At 41.9% G+C, this 12,017-nt stretch overlaps 1 long non-coding RNA gene across 1 annotated transcript; it reads right to left on the bottom strand.

Moving 5' to 3' along the window:
* LOC138437653 (uncharacterized) lies at window positions 1-11,563 on the bottom strand. Its single transcript, XR_011256096.1, has 3 exons — window positions 11,506-11,563; window positions 11,116-11,212; window positions 1-1,603 (listed from the first exon to the last, which is right to left on the bottom strand). It is a non-coding gene; the product is annotated as an uncharacterized lncRNA (long non-coding RNA).
* Between the last annotated feature and the right edge of the window lie 454 nt (window positions 11,564-12,017).

The following is a 12,017-nucleotide window of genomic DNA, read 5'->3' as shown; positions in this document are numbered from 1 at the left end:
TATAGGTATATTCCTTTCTGTTTATTTACATGAAAGTTTATAAAGGATTGAGAAAGAAAGAACAAGCCGTGACATCCTGAGGCTGACCTGGTATCACAACAGGGCGATGCTCTTCTCCTGTTGGATGTAAAGGCTCTCACAGAACTCCAGCCTCACACCAGGTCACCCTGAGAGCAGGATCAAAGGAGACAGCATACACCCATTACCGGGGTCCAGCCCCGGTTAGATCCAGGGTATCCTCAGGGAGATGGCGTTGGCATCCTAGATAAGAGTTTTATTTAGAAATATAGAGAGAGATAAAGAAGGAATATAGAAGTTAGGAAAACAGAGGAGAGAAAGAGGCTGAAATTCCATGGTTTACACAGGAAGCCAATAAAGCCCCCGGACAAGGGACTTGCACCGTCTCCATAGGCCACAGGCGACCGCTTGAATAGCGGAGGGTGTCCTGCCTTGGGCTCCCTCTCACGTGGGTCTTAGAAGCCCGGGCAAAGAAGTAGACATGGCGAGCCTCTGTGCTCCAGACAGGAGTTAGCCTGAAAAAGAGGAGAGAAAGAAAAGAAGACATGGGGGGAGCCAGTCTTTCCAGGAACTGGTCCGTCTCTTTATTTTTCAGGGGGGCTTTTATACTTTAAGTTGTACATAGAGATAAGTGTGAGAAGCAGAGTCACGCAGGGTCAGCTGCTCTGACCCTTATCTAAAGACAGAGTGTTCTTTGCATACCTTTGTTCTTACAAGGGTCTGACGTTTGTTTACAATATCTTCTGGTCTGGAGACCGATTAACATTTTATGGCCCCATCTTTGTTTCTATTGATAAAGGTTAGTCAATCAGAAAACTTGTTTTCCCTTAAGATCTGCTTAGTCTTAAGATCGTGATAAAGTTACATTTTTACATAGCAAGGATACAACGATTTATAACAAAGAAAGAAAAGTACTGTGATTTATAACAAAGAGAAAATTCATTAACTCAAAAGTCTAATATTGCTAACATCAAGACTACTATATTTCTTTTTCTACATTCCAATTTAATTGATTACTGTACTCCTAGGTGCCTGAGGATATGGAGGCCTGGCGGCAATCAACTCAGCAACGAAACCCTTCACCAACATGATTTTTATCTTTAGAAAAGCCCGATGCTAACTAAGAGTTTCAAAATACTCCAAACTCTCTGTGCTGTTTATGGTTGAGAGGTTGTAAACAATCATGTGCATAGTAGCAGGAGTGTGGATAATCCTGTCACACAAGCAAGACTGCCAGCAGAGAGGTTTGGGCTGAGACACTCCTTTTACATGCAGGAGACTATTAACTGGAGCTCTAAGTTAATTTTTCAGAGAAAGGTGGTTGGGGATAGCCCCTGTTAACGCCAGAAGAGTGTAGTATAGCAGACAGTAAACAGACAGATTTTGGTTTTGGAGTAGATGCTCGGGCAGGTCCAGGGCGGGTCCCTCGAGGCCTGATTTGCCTTTGCCCAGTCAGGTCTCTTCCTCATGACCTTTGCCATGGGTGGGATCTCCCGTGCTGGCTCCTGGCATCTCCCCCTTTTTTATTTCTTAAGGCAGCCAGATGTAGTTCAGTCATGAGCTTCTGAATGCTCTATCGAGAATCCTGACAATGCAAGGAAGAATAATTATGAGAAGTAAGATTAGAGCTCCCACAGCAGCATAGCTAAAGACAGTAGACAGAATGTATTTTCCTGAAATAAAGTTAGAGAATGTACGAAAAAAGTCATTTGCAAGTCCTGCGGCAGTAAAATCTAATCGGGAGTGTTCCATGGTCTGTATCTGATTATGAAGTTTCCCTAAATCTAAACTAATATCTGAGCTATTCCAAACACCTGAAATATGAGTTTTAATTTTCTCCCAATTATAATCTGTCTCGTTTAAGTTTTAGGGGCGTTACACATATCCACCAATAGTCAGCATGACAGGACAGTGCCAATTTTGTTTTTAATGCCTGTAGTTCAGTCCCAATATGTATTATAGCTTCTTCTAAGGCATCTACCATCATTTCTAATTTCCTATCTGTAGCTTCCTGTGTTGCCAGTGCTAAAGAAACATTTTTTGACATAGTATCAACATATTGGCAGTATGTACTTGTTGACTCAATGATATTGCTGCCACAGTAATAGAAGTAATTGCAGCTATTAAAGCTGATATCCCCAAAGTAAGTAAGCCCACAAACCGTCGCGATCACATTAAATCTTGTAAATGTTGCAGCACAGCAAGACCATAGTTGTCATACCAATAAGCGGCCACAGCCACAGGCACCATAAGATAGGGTGGGTGTCACAGCACCACAAAAGAACAAGCATCGCATTGAGGGGTCAAACAAGATGAGAGCATGCATTGTTTACAAGACATTGCATTAGGTCCGCCTGAATAATTCATTCGTATATTAAGTCTTCCGGATTCATTGGTAAAGAGAAAAACAGGGATAGGATAATCAAGCTAGAATAGAATAAGTAGAATCATTTTCTGGGCGAGTTAAACTAACAGCAGCAGTAGCGGCAAGCGCTCTCCAAATTTCTGGCTGCCGAAAGGTTCTATTTTTAGCTGTAGAAGACAGCATGGGGGATCAAATCGATCATGATGCCATCTAGTGCAGACAATGGCCAAGGAACAGAGTCTGCTCTCCAATTTCCAATTCTATCGGAGTCAACAAGGGTGGCACTTGGGTCACCGCTTGGATTTGGGTTGCTCCAATCCTGAATTGTATAATTTCCACCTCCTGGAATTCTGTAATCAATTCTCAAATTGTAAGTACAAGATTTCCAAATCGGATACCCTGAATGATCATCTATAGTGTTCCATATGACATCTGAGGGAGCAACCTTATTACAACTTGGATAATCTGGTGGAGCTTTAAGAAACAAGGATTTGTAGGGGTCAAGGACCCTGGGCATATGAGCTTGAAGTATCCAAACTGACCGATGCCCTTTAAATTTAAGTTTTGAGTTTGGGGAGTCTGTCAGAATTACTGTTTTAGAAGCTCCAATACATCCCTCTTTAGTGGGAGTAATAAAGTTTCCTGTATGACTAACGGGAAAATTAAAGCAAACAGGAAGATCATCAGTTAATCCTCTAAAGGTATAATTGAAATTAATGGGGTATTTATCTTTCATATAGGAAGCATATGATCCTCCCAAAAGATGAGGCTGGTTTGTATGGACTCATATAGGGTCACTGGTCCAAGTAACTACTTGGAAGGTCGGAGGGTCTGGGAAATATATCCAATATTTTTCTGGAGTGGGAGAGGAGGCGCTTACATGGCAAGATAGTAAGGCAAGCATGGCAATAAACATTTTCTCAGGGGAGGTTGAAGATCCCTGTAAAGAAGCTATTCCCTGTGCTTGGGGACAGAGTGTCTTAATTTGTCCCCAAGTGGGTATGGAGGCTTGCTGAGTTGCCTGGGTAGGACGTCCTGGCGCCTCCCTGCAGGGTAAAGGATTAGGGGGAACAATTTATTTTTTTATTTTTTTATTTTTTTAATTTTAAAATCTTTAATTCTTACATGTGTTCCCAAACATGAACCCCCCTCCCACCTCCCTCCCCATAACATCTCTGTGGGTCATCCCCATGCTCCAGCCCCAAGCATGCTGTATCCTGTGTCAGACATAGACTGGCGATTCAGTTCTTACATGATAGTATACATGTTTCAATGCCATTCTCCTAAATCATCCCACCCTCTCCCTCTCCCTCTGAGTCCAAAAGTCCGTTATACACAGCTGTGTCTTTTTTCCTGTCTTGCATACAGGGTCGTCATTGCCATCTTTCTAAATTCCATATATATGTGTTAGTATACTGTATTGGTGTTTTTCTTTCTGGCTTACTTCACTCTGTATAATTGGCTCCAGTTTCATCCATCTCATCAGAACTGATTCAAATGAATTTCTTTTTAATGGCTGAGTAATACTCCATTGTGTATATGTACCACAGCTTTCTTATCCATTCATCTGCTGATGGACATCTAGGTTGTTTCCATGTCCTGGTTATTATAAACAGTGCTGCAATGAACATTGGGGTACATATGTCTCTTTCAATTCTGGTTTCCTCGGTGTGTATGCCCAGCAGTGGGATTGCTGGGTCATAAGGTAGTTCTATTTGCAATTTTTTAAGGAATCTCCACACTGTTCTCCATAGTGGCTGTACTAGTTTGCATTCCCACCAACAGTGTAGGAGGGTTCCCTTTTCTCCACACCCTCTCCAGCATTTATTGCTTGCAGATTTTTGGATCGCAGCCATTCTGACTGGTGTGAAGTGGTACCTCATTGTGGTTTTGATTTGCATTTCTCTAATAATGAGTGATGTTGAGCATCTTTTCATGTGTTTGTTAGCCATCTGTATGTCTTCTTTGGAGAAATGCCTATTTAGTTCTTTGGCCCATTTTTTGATTGGGTCATTTATTTTTCTGCAATTGAGCTGCATAAGTTGCTTGTATATTTTTGAGATTAGTTGTTTGTCAGTTGCTTCCTTTGCTATTATTTTCTCCCATTCAGAAGGCTGTCTTTTCACCTTGCTTATATTTTCCTTTGTTGTGCAGAAGCTTTTAATTTTAATTAGATCCCATTTGTTTATTTTTGCTTTTATTTCCAGAATTCTGGGAGGCGGATCATAGAGGATCCTGCTGTGATTTATGTCTGAGAGTGTTTTGCCTATGTTCTCCTCTAGGAGTTTTATAGTTTCTGGTCTTACATTTAGATCTTTAATCCATTTTGAGTTTATTTTTGTGTGCGGTGTTAGAAAGTGATCTAGTTTCATTCTTTTACAAGTGGCTGACTAGTTTTCCCAGCACCACTTGTTAAAGAGATTGTCTTTACTCTATTGTATATTCTTGCCTCCTTTGTCAAAGATAAGGTGTCCATATGTGTGTGGATTTATCTCTGGGCTTTCTATTTTGTTCCATTGATCTATAGTTCTGTCTTTGTGCCAGTACCATACTGTCTTAATGACAGTGGCTTTGTAGTAGAGCCTGAAGTCAGGCAAGTTGATTCCTCCAGTTCCATTCTTCTTTCTCAAGATTGCTTTGGCAATTCGAGGTTTTTTGTATTTCCATACAAATCTTGAAATTATTTGTTCTAGTTCTGTGAAAAATATGGCTGGTAGCTTGATAGGGATTGCATTGAATTTGTAAATTGCTTTGGGTAGTATACTCATTTTCACTATATTGATTCTTCCAATCCATGAACATGGTATATTTCTCCATCTATTAGTGTCCTCTTTGATTTCTTTCATCAGTGTTATATAGTTTTCTCTATATAGGTCTTTAGTTTCTTTAGGTAGATATATTCCTAAGTATTTTATTCTTTTCGTTGCAATGGTGAATGGAATTGTTTCCTTAATTTCTTTTTCTACTTTCTCATTATTCGTGTATAGGAATGCAAGGGATTTCTGTGTGTTGATTTTATATCCTGCAACTTTACTATATTCATTGATGAGCTCTAGCAATTTTCTGGTGGCATCTTTAGGGTTTTCCATGTAGAGGATCATGTCATCTGCAAACAGTGAGAGTTTTACTTCTTCTTTTCCAATTTGGATTCCTTTTATTTCTTTTTGTGCTCTGATTGCTGTCGCCAAAACTTCCAGAACTATGTTGAATAGTAGCGGTGAAAGTGGGCACCCTTGTCTTGTTCCTGACTTTAGGGGAAATGCTTTCAATTTTTCACCATTGAGGATAATGTTTGCTGTGGGTTTGTCATATATAGCTTTTATTATGTTGAGGTATGTTCCTTCTATTCCTGCTTTCTGGAGAGTTTTTATCTTAAATAGATGTTGAATTTTGTCAAAGGCCTTCTCTGCATCTATTGAGATAATCATATGGTTTTTATTTTTCAATTTGTTAATGTGGTGAATTACATTGATTGATTTGCGGATACTGAAGACTCCTTGCATCCCTGGGATAAAGCCCACTTGGTCATGGTGTATGATCTTTTTAATGTGTTGTTGGATTCTGATTGCTAGAATTTTGTTGAGGATTTTTGCATCTATGTTCATCAGTGATATTGGCCTGTAGTTTTCTTTTTTTGTGACATCTTTGTCAGGTTTTGGTATTAGTGTGATGGTGGCCTCATAGAATGAGTTTGGAAGTTTACCTTCCTCTGCAATTTTCTGGAAGAGTTTGAGGAGGACAGGTGTTAGCTCTTCTCGAAATTTTTGGTAGATTTCAGCTGTGAAGCCGTCTGGACCTGGGCTTTTGTTTGCTGGAAGATTCTGATTACCGTTTCAATTTCCATGCTTGTGATGGGTCTGTTAAGCTTTTCTATTTCTTCCTGGTTCAGTTTTGGAAAATTGTACTTTTCTAAGAATTTGTCCATTTCTTCCACCTTGTCCATTTTATTGGCATACAACTGCTGATAGGAGTCTCTTATGATCCTTTGTATTTCTGTGTTGTCTGTTGTGTTGTGGTCTCTCCATTTTCATTTCTAATTTTATTGATTTGATTTTTCTCTCTTTGCTTCTTGATGAGTCTGGCTAAAGGTTTTTCAATTTTATTTATCCTTTCAAAGAACCAGCTTTTGACTTTGTTGATTTTTGCTATGGTCTCTTTTGTTTCTTTTGCATTTATTTCTGCCCTAATTTTTAAGATTTCTTTCCTTCTACTAACTCTGGGGTTCTCCAATTCTTCCTTTTCTAGTTGCTTTAGTTGTAGAGTTAGGTATTTATTTGACTTTTTTCTTGTTTCTTGAGGTATGCCTGTATTGCTATGAACTTTCCTCTTAGCACTGCTTTTATAGTGTCCCACAGGTTTTGGGTTGTTGTGTTTTCATTTTCCTTAGTTTCTATGCATATTTTGATTTCTTTTTTGATTTCTTCTGTGATTTGTTGGTTATTCAGAAGTGTGTTGTTCAACCTCCATATGTTGGAGTTTTCAATAGTTTTTCTTCTGTAATTGACATCTAATCTTAATGCATTATGGTCAGAAAAGATGCTTGGAATGATTTCGATTTTTTTGAATTTATCAAGTTTAGATTTATGGCCCAGGATGTGATCTATCCTGAAGAAGGTTCCATGAGCACTTGAAAAAAAGGTGAAATTCATTGTTTTGGGGTGAAATGTCTTATAGATATCAATTAGGTCTAACTGATCTAATGTATCATTTAAAGTTTGCGTTTCTTTGTTAATTTTCTGTTTAGTTGATCTGTCCATAGGTGTGAGTGGGGTATTAAAGTCTCCCACTATTATTGTGTTATTGCTGATTTCCCCTTTCATACTTGTTAGCATTTCTCTTACATATTGTGGTGCTCCTATATTGGGTGCATATATATTTATAATTGTTATATCTTCTTCTTGGATTGATCCTTTGATCATTATGTAGTGGCCTTCTTTGTCTCTTTTCACAGCCTTTGTTTTAAAGTCTATTTTATCGGATATGAGTATTGCCACTCCTGCTTTCTTTTGGTCTCTATTTGCATGGTATATCTTTTTCCAGCCCTTCACTTTCAGTCTGTATGTGTCCCTTGTTTTGAGGTGGGTCTCTTGTAAGCAGCATATAGAGGGGTCTTGTTTTTGTATCCATTCGGCCAGTCTTTGCCTTTTGGTTGGGGCATTCAACCCATTTATGTTTAAGGTAATTATTGATAAGTATGATCCCGTTACCATTTACTTTATTGTTTTGGGTTCGGGTTTATACACCCTTCTCGTGTTTCCTGTCTAGAGGATATCCTTTAGAATTTGTTGGAGAGCTGGTTTGGTGGTGCTGAATTCTCTCAGCTTTTGCTTGTCTGTAAAGCTTTTGATTTCTCCTTTGTATTTGAATGAGATCCTTGCTGGGTACAGTAATCTGGGCTGTAGGTTATTGTCTTTCATCACTTTAGGTATGTCTTGCCATTCCCTCCTGGCCTGAAGAGTTTCTATTGAAAGATCAGCTGTTATCCTTATGGGAATCCCCTTGTGTGTTATTTGTTGTTTTCCCCTTGCTGCTTTTAATATTTGTTCTTTGTGTTTGATCTTTGTTAATTTGATTAATATGTGTCTTGGGGTGTTTCGCCTTGGGTTTGGAACTCTCTGTGTTTCTTGGACTTGGGTGATTATTTCCTTCCCCATTTTAGGGAAGTTTTCAACTATTATCTCCTCAAGGATTTTCTCATGATCTTTCTTTCTGTCTTCTTCTTCTGGGACTCCTATAATTCGAATGTTGGAGCGTTTCATATTGTCCTGGAGGTCTCTGAGATTGTCCTCGTTTCTTTTAATTTGTTTTTCTTGTTTCCTCTCTGATTCATTTATTTCTACCATTCTGTCTTCTATTTCACTAATCCTATCTTCTGCCTCCGTTATTCTACTATTTGTTGCCTCCAGAGTGTTTCTGATCTCATTTATTGCATTATTCATTATATTTTGACTCTTTTTAATCTCTTCTAGGTCCTTGTTAAACCTTTCTTGCATCTTCTCAATCCTTGTCTCTAGGCTATTTGTCTGTGATTCCATTTTGATTTCAAGATTTTGGATCATTTTCACTATCAATATTCGGAATTCCTTCTCAGGTAGATTCCCTACTTCTTCCTCTTTCGTTTGGTTTGGTGGGCAACTCTCCTGTTCCTTTACCTGCTGAGTATTCCTCTGTCTCTTCACCTTGGTTATATTGCTGCGTTTGGGGTGGCCTTTTTATACTCTGGTAATTTGTGGAGTTCTCTTTATTCTGGAGCTTCCTCACTGTGGGTGGGGTTCTATCAGTGGCTTGTCAAGGTTTCCTGGTTAGGGAGGCTTGTGTTGGAGTTCTGGTGGGTGGAGCTGGGTTTCTTCTCTCTGGAGTGCAGTGGAGTGACCTGTTTTTGAAGACAATGGTCTGCTTTTCTGGTTGCCTGATGTCCTCTGCCAGCCTACAGAAGTTGTTTTGTGGAGTTTGCTCGGCGTTGAAATGTTCTTTTGAGGAATTTGTGAGGGAGAAAGTGGTCTTCCCATCCTATTCCTCCGCCATCTTTCTTCTCTCCCTCGGAACAATATTTTTTATACGGAGTTGTGGCATCTGTCTGGTGGGTGGGTCCGCTTCCTGCTCATCTGGGATCTCCGGTGTCAGTCATCTCAAGGTCAGCGGGATCTTCCGTATTGGCGGAGGGGGTAGAAGTAGAAGAGGCCCCTTCCTTTTTTGTGGTCATGGCAGTGGAGGAACCAGGTGTCTGGGAAGCTGTGACATGATGAATCAGTCTGTTAAGAACCCAAATCAGAGAGTCTGCGTCCTGTGGAAAAACACAAGCATATCCTCGGCCGCCAGTTAACAATGGGTCAGGACCCTTCTAGTGTCTGGAGAGGAGGTCCTTCAATTTTACCACCGGCTTTGCATTCTGTTGCTCTGGACACAGATGATGAAGCATTGCAGTGGTTCCAGACAAACCAACACTCAAGTTATTTATTACAAAGAGAGCATGTTGTAAAATCTGATGGTGGGAACTATACTTAAATTCCCCTTCCTTTAATTTTTGAATTTGTATTTTTAATGTTTGGTGTGCTCTTTCTACTATAGCTTGTCCCTGGGGATTATAGGGGATGCCTGTGTTATGCTTTATTTGAAATTTTGTACAAAATTCCTGGAAAGACTTGGAAGTGTAAGCAGGAGCATTATCAGTTTTTAAAGCCTTTGGCAGACCCAGATATGAAAAACAAGTAAAGAGATGTTGTATTACATCTTTATACGCCTCTCCTGTGTGAGCAGTTGCAATAATGAGAAAAAGTATCTACAGTTACATGAACAAAGGGCACTTTTCCAAATGAGGAGACTTGAGTTACATCCATCTGCCAGAGTGCATTAGGTCTGAGACTGCGAGGGCTAACTCCCATAGGGAAATTATTTATAATAGTGGGACAGTGTGAGCAGGAACGAACAATCTCTGGAGCTGACTCTCGAGGAATTTGAAACTGATATCTTAATGCAGTAGCATATTGATGATGAAGTGAGTGAGAGGCTCGGGCTTCTTCAAAAACAGAGGCCACTGTAGCCCTGGTTAGTGAATCTGCCAAGACATTTAGAGCATTTAAAGGTCCAGGCAGTCCAGAATGAGCTCGAATGTGGCCAATGAAGAATACTCTGTTTCTTTTCCAAATTTGCTGCTGCAACTTAGTTAACAAGTGAGATATAGTAGTTTTGTTTTCTGGCAGAACTGCAGTCTCAATGTGTGGAAACATCCTGACCACACTGAGAGTGAGAGTAAAGGTTAAGTTCCTCTTCTGGAAACATAACAAAAGCCTCCATAACAGCTCTGAGTTCAGCTCTTTGAGCTGAAGTTTCTTTAGTTTGTAAAATTTTATGCTAATTTTTTGTAACCCACAAATTGGTAAGAGATGTGAATGAACAATTCCCAGAAACAATTCCCGGGGAGGCTACTTGCCCAGGGTCACACAGCTCTTCAGGGACAGAGTGGGGCCAAGTCCAGACCTTCTGACATGGGTATGTAAGGGAGGGGAGTGGAATGTGATTTTAATAACCCAGAAATTTCTAGGTTTGTCTCTACCTTTATAAACATGCAGATCTAATCTCACGCCCCTCTTGCTATACTGATATATCTACAGTCTGGCTTCTTGTCGTAAGATTGTAAACCCTGTATCATCATGTGGGCGTTGTGCAGCAGGGCCTGCGTCTCCCACGTGGTCTCCCGTCCTTCCTCTCTCAGGCCTTCGTTTTTCCCCAGGACCTGGCACTGAGCAGGCACTCAGGACAGGGTGGGGGATGAAAGCTGATTCCTTGTATCTCAAAAGAAACCATTTGCCCCTATCAGCCCCCACACAGTACCCAGGGGCAGACTCAAGGTGGCCAGGCCACAGGGAAGAAGGACTCTAGCCCCCCTGCCCTCCTCCATCCCCGCAGGTTTCTTGAAATTTCCCAAAGGACTGAGCACCCACAACATGCACCTTCCTTCTGGGGTCACTGCTCCTGTCTCAGGGGTCCACATCCCAGGCTGAGACCACCTGAGCAGGTGGCTACCTCCCTCTGCACTGTTTAGGGGTCCAAGGGGGTGGGGAGGAAGCCGTCAGAAACACGTGCTTCCACATCCCGGCTCTGTCATTCGGGCCATGGCCTCACCCCTCTGAACTTCCATTTCCCTTCCTTTGTCAACTAGTGACAATCAAGGTTTGCTCAGACAGTCGTCGTGAAGATGGGGAGATGGGCGGTGGTCCTACCCCCCTGCTTACCCAGGAGTCTTCCTCTGGCTGAGTGTGAAAAAGCTGTCCTCAGCTCTGCAGATGCAGCTGCCTTCTGTGTGTCTCTGCAATAAACCATGCACACCTTCTGGTCCCAGATATAGTCGGAGAACAAAAAGGGAAGTGAAACCCTCACTTCTGAGTGGCTCACGTTACCAACACCCTGCCTACCAGGCCCCGCCCAGACTTATTGCCACCCTCCTGCTGCCCCCTTAGAGAAACAACCCCAGCCCCAGCATCCCACGTCCTTCTGACACAGCCCACCCTGCCTCGGCTTCTTGAAGGAGACCTGCCACCAACACACTGTGAGCCCCTTGGCAACCACTCCCCCACCCGATGGCCGTCTTTCCACCCCCTCAGCCCTCCCATTCACCCACTCACCAGCCTGCCTGCTTTATGCACCCTCATGCCACCAGCAAGTGGTACAGTTCCGGAACACACCAGCTCCTCACCACATCCTGGTCATATTGCTGCTGCTTAGGGTCACAATGGCACCCCACTCCAGTACTCTTGCCTGAAAAATCCCATGGATGGAGGAGCCTGGTAGGCTGCAGTTCTGGGGGTCGCGAAGAGTTGGACACGACTGAGCAACTTCACTTTCACTTTTCACTTTCATGCATTGGAGAAGGAAATGGCAACCCACTCCAGTGTTCTTGTCTGGAGAATCCCAGCGACGGGGGAGCCTGGTGGGCGGCTGTCTCTGGGGTCACACAGAGTCGGACAAGACTGAAGCGACTTAGCAGCAGCAGCAGTAGCAGGGTCACACCCACGTGGCTTCTAGTATTTGTTCATGCAGCTCCTTCTGTTGGGACACCTGCTGCATCAAATCTGGTGAAATCATACTCACCCTGTAAAGCCAATGTCTGGCATCACCTCCTCTGAGAAGCCCTCCA

Source organism: Ovis canadensis, chromosome 3 (assembly GCF_042477335.2).
Source record: "Ovis canadensis isolate MfBH-ARS-UI-01 breed Bighorn chromosome 3, ARS-UI_OviCan_v2, whole genome shotgun sequence".
NCBI lineage: Eukaryota > Metazoa > Chordata > Mammalia > Artiodactyla > Bovidae > Ovis > Ovis canadensis.
The sequence above is the reverse complement of the archived record's forward strand: the minus strand, read 5'-3'. Positions and strand labels throughout refer to the sequence as shown.